This window comes from Engraulis encrasicolus, chromosome 7, assembly GCF_034702125.1.
Source record: "Engraulis encrasicolus isolate BLACKSEA-1 chromosome 7, IST_EnEncr_1.0, whole genome shotgun sequence".
NCBI lineage: Eukaryota > Metazoa > Chordata > Actinopteri > Clupeiformes > Engraulidae > Engraulis > Engraulis encrasicolus.
In genome coordinates this window covers 4910674-4915381 of record NC_085863.1, presented here as the reverse complement: position 1 = coordinate 4915381, position 4708 = coordinate 4910674, and the positions used below count along the sequence as shown (strand labels likewise).

The window sequence follows — 4708 nt, the reverse complement described above, 5'->3', positions numbered from 1 at the left end:
ATGACATTGCCATTATACAATTTAGGCTACTCAATTGAACCAAATGAGCTAGATACACTGTTGCATAATGTAGGCTATTCTATTTGAACCTAATGAACTATAGACTGTTAGTGAAAAAAATATCAAAACATAATTAGGACCCACCACAAATTTGATCCAACCAGAGCAGTCAGCTGATTGCAAGCACACTGGTCATCTGAAATAACTTACCTGTGTTTGAAGGATCAGTGTTACTTTTTGACATTTACTTTTGGCACCTCGGGCCAAATATTATTATGTCATAAATTACTATAATTACTGCCAGTCACTAACACCTGATTGCTTTTGTTTCCACCTCCAGACAGTGTAGATTGGTGTCTTATCGGATTGTGTTGGAGTGGGGCCTAGAAGGCTTGCGTCTGGGGCGCAAGGAGAGGAGAGTTTTGCCTAGTTGTGTGGTGACCGCCATTAGAGAGAAGTACCCCTCCCCTACCGGCGAGTATAGAGGTTTTGAAGAGGCTGAGGAAATGTCCAGAATTTTCTGATTTGGTCGAAAGATAATGTAAATGTAAAAAGTTGTAAATAAAAGTTTCTGATGTATAACTACTTGTTTATTGGCATAGTTACTTACAGAACTGTATACAGAAAACTGAAAATATGAAATCTAAACTATGCATTGTAAAACAAACTTCAAACAGGCTTCAAAGTGGCTTCTACACTAAATATGGCTTCTACACTATGCTTTGTCAAACAAAAACAAAAATCACTTTAAGGTGGCTTGAACCGAGATGTTGATTTTCTGATGAGCTCTGATTTGTCAGGCCGGGGGACAGGAGCAATGTTCTTCAGAAGTTTCTTCCTGCGAGGGGCTGGACGGGGCCAATCTTCGATGCTGCTTTCATCCCTCATTCTCAAGGTGTCTTCCATCATGTTTTTCCGGAATGGCTGTTCGCCTCTCTCATACACAGGCCTGGCAGTCCACTGACGGCTGGCCTTTGAGTAGGCACAAGCAAATCGTGGTTGTCCTGAGAAACGGTACAATAAAAGTGTATTACACAACAGTGAACAGCAGGGCTTGACGCTAACTTTTTTGTTCACTGGCCACTGTGGCTAGTGGCTTTCCCCAGTCACTAGCCATTTAGTCTTTATGCTAGCCATAGTCATGTTGTCAGTTTGTTTTCCTTTAGAATATTATTTTATTTACATTTAAAAAAAAAAACAATTGATACAACTATTGTGATTTGTCATTTCAAAAAATAAGTCAGCAGCCAAAGTGGCTAGTGAGACTGAAATTGTTACTAGACACAGCCAAGTTTTCTGAAGAACATTGGGATTTCCTCAAAATATTCACTTTTTCTGAGATGCCAAAATTTGAGTTTTTTTGGGCTGGTAGACCAACATGTTCAAAAATTAAATTATGAATTGTGGGAATAGTTTTATATGTGGCTCATGCATCTATAATGAATGAAGGTTTAACAGTCTTGATGGAATTGTGAAAATAAAACAACTTTTATTTGTTTTTTTGTAGGCAGCACCTGCACATAAATGTAATCATGGTGAAGTATGTGATCACAGTAGTGTCTTTGGATTTGTTCTAGGCTATCAGGTTTAATGACAACATTAGAATGGTAGAGATGTTTGATGAACTGGGTCTTTACCTTCTTTTGTTTTGGCCTGTTCCTTGCCAATGTTGGCATTGTGATCCATGACTGCGAGTTGGGGTTCTGGCCAGCATTGCGTCATAGGAGAAGTGCAGCCTCTTCTGGGTATACTTCAGCATAGATGAGTGAAAGACCTCCAGGGGCCCTGTGTTGGCACAATGAAACCCCACACCATATTAGTCAAGAACCAGTTATAACATACTCTCCTATTTCATTTACAAGAGCCTGTAATCTGTGACGTTACAATTGACTTGGCATAGGAAATTGCAGCTTTTCACTTTAAAAAGCAAAAGGTAATAGCATGGAGGCTTACCGGTGTGCTTGAATAAGGCCATCTGCTTCAAGTCACGTAGTAGATTTTTGTCCAGGACAATACTTTTCAATGACTTGTATGCTGGGGAATCCACCTTCATCCACCTTTTCCTGCGCTGTTCATCGTCTGTCAAAGGGGCATGATGACAGGTGTGTTGTTCCCCATCTTCCTCCCACCGGTGTATGCCAACAATGTGATGGAGCAGTGATTTCCAGCGGCGTACACATTCCTTGGGGGACAGACCAGGTCATTTCCATTTACTATTTACCCTTTTTTGTGTAAAGTGTTTAGTGCTACAGCACCACTGCCCACTGATGACAGAAATAAGTACTTACCTCACCATCTCCGTGACTTGAGCTACAAGACCAGTATAAATGATTGCTTATAGACTTCAGCCAGGTCTGTAAATCTTGGTTTTCCTTCTTATTTGCCGCATTGACCAGCTTCTTCTTCACACCTAAAAAAATAAATAAGTTGTTACAATCACCATTTTAACAACTGTTCACATCTTAGCCATCTTCCACCACTTCTGACAGGAATAACACTTACTCTTGTTCACGTGCCACACATCAAACTCGTGCCGAATGTCGCAGTAGGTCTCCCTCATAGTTTTTCGGATTGACGGAGATCGGTCTGTAGTGACAACACCCACATTCACGCCCTGGGTCTGGAGATGGTCGAGGCCTCTTTGGAATCCTGTCAACTCCATGGCAACTGAGCTGGAAGCTTCTGTAACCTATTCATTGACAGTGTATGTATGGTTGCATACATTACATTATACATATTCTTAGCACTATTGGCTTTTATTACAGCGCTCACAGGTTTTGAGCAGGTCTCTATCAGCATGGCTCATATTATGACCTGAATACCATTGAAACATTTGACAGGTAATGTGAAGATGACTGTGTACAGGCCTTGCACTTGCAATGTGTGCGATTTGGATTGTCTCTGCAAAGAAGAGAGGGCTAATATTGTTATATTAAAATGCGCCATGATGATAGACTACTGCCCGAAATGTCTGAATGCTGTAATTAAAGCCAACAGTGCTAAGAACATGCATTAGTAAAAGGGTATGAATACTTGCATTGTACATGTAAATATATGTATCAAAGGTGGAAAAAGTGATGAAAGTCTTGGCCCTTCTTACAAAACAAAAACCTGGCTTTGAACAAGGGGTATGAATACTTACTCAAGCCACTGTATGTAGCATTACCAACAACACATTACAAATAAATGTATTTGGCAAATGTTATATAATTGACAATTTACCTGAACTAATTCGAAGTGGACGATCTCCTGTGTGGCATCGTTCATGAACGAGTATGTTGAATACTTTGCACTGAAACCTTTAACACAAATGTATTGACATGAACACCAGTGATTAGAAATGAATAACATTTTTTAAAACTTTCTAATATTATAGACACATTTGTCTCTATGCTTACCAGGGCTGTCACACCGTGCATCTCCTGCTAAGGCCACTTGTTCTGTAGTGTCAGTATTGTCTTTCAGGCGTTCAATGATGCGGCCCTGTTGATTTTTGTATGCATTGTTTATCACAGGAACGAGGTATTTCGATTGCAAATTGTAGTACTGAGTTTTGGCAGGAAGTTGAAGGTTTAGAAGAGAAGACCACTCTTTTATGTCAGTGTAGGTGGCTCCAGTGAATAATATGGCTGCAGAGGTGAGTATGTTGTTTCGGGCCATCTTCCGCTGATCTGGGCAGGATTGCCATGATCCCTTGTGCCCTTGCAAACATGTCCAGCGTATTTTCAGCTGGCTTCCATTTTTGGTTAGCTTCTTCTCTTCCATAGGCATCCCACATTGGCAGCAAGTCTGGAACATTTGCATTATGCACGATTCGTCCACAATCCATTTTCTTTCAGACCATGCATTATTGCAGCCATAGCTGGATGTGGAGGCCGAGTCTGAGTCTGACGGGCTGGATGGGTTGTGGTCACTGGGGAGCTTGAAGCTGTCGTCCTGGGGGTCATCAGTAGGGTCGTCCAATTGCCATTCTCCAAAGCTAGTGCTCATGTCTCTCAGCAAATCCTCTTCTTCCTATTAGATGACAGGGAAGAAGACAATTGAGTGTTGACATTATTTTTTTCATTTAAACACTGCCAAGGAAGTACACATTTAGGAAGGAGAAAAGTAAAAACAAAAATGCACTGACTTCTGGGATTACTACAGGAGCACCAGGTAGAGGAGTGCAAGATGCTGATGTTGCATCCATGACCTTGAGATAAAAAAAGTGTATGAATTATATTATCTTATACCATGAAAAGCTAGTGCAGTATATCAAATACATAGCTATAATTACCTGAGAAAGTTTCCATGTTGGAGGACGGGCCATGTATACCCCTGACAAAGAACGGTGACAATTGGGTCGGACAACAGATGACTCTGGACTCATCAAGGAAAAATTTAGACATGCAAGCACACTGTTGGCTGTTGTGTCCTGACACTTTATGGGGGTTGACTGAGGAAGCTGTATCATGTCATCAGTAATGGACTGTGCAGCCTGTAATGGACATTTTGAAATGGAGGATATAAGACAATATTAGTTGAAAACATAATCGTGATGTTCAACACACATCCATTCAAACCCCAGCCCACCATCCGAGCTTCAATGTAAGATGGCTTGATCTACTGTAGCCAAAAGAACAACACTGCTTGATATAGCCATTTACAATAATCCCAAAACTCTACTACATAGCATGCTGAATAGCAAGACGTTAAACATTCTAAGGTG

General features: G+C 40.8%; 2 long non-coding RNA genes across 2 annotated transcripts; both read right to left on the bottom strand.

The window, feature by feature from the left end:
• Positions 1-1700: 1700 nt before the first annotated feature.
• On the bottom strand, positions 1701-2375 carry LOC134452378 (uncharacterized). Its single transcript, XR_010035446.1, has 3 exons — positions 2289-2375; positions 1954-2182; positions 1701-1785 (listed from the first exon to the last, which is right to left on the bottom strand). It is a non-coding gene; the product is annotated as an uncharacterized LOC134452378 (long non-coding RNA).
• A 206-nt stretch (positions 2376-2581) lies between these two features.
• Positions 2582-3486, bottom strand: LOC134452379 (uncharacterized). Its single transcript, XR_010035447.1, has 3 exons — positions 3399-3486; positions 3223-3299; positions 2582-2689 (listed from the first exon to the last, which is right to left on the bottom strand). It is a non-coding gene; the product is annotated as an uncharacterized LOC134452379 (long non-coding RNA).
• Between the last annotated feature and the right edge of the window lie 1222 nt (positions 3487-4708).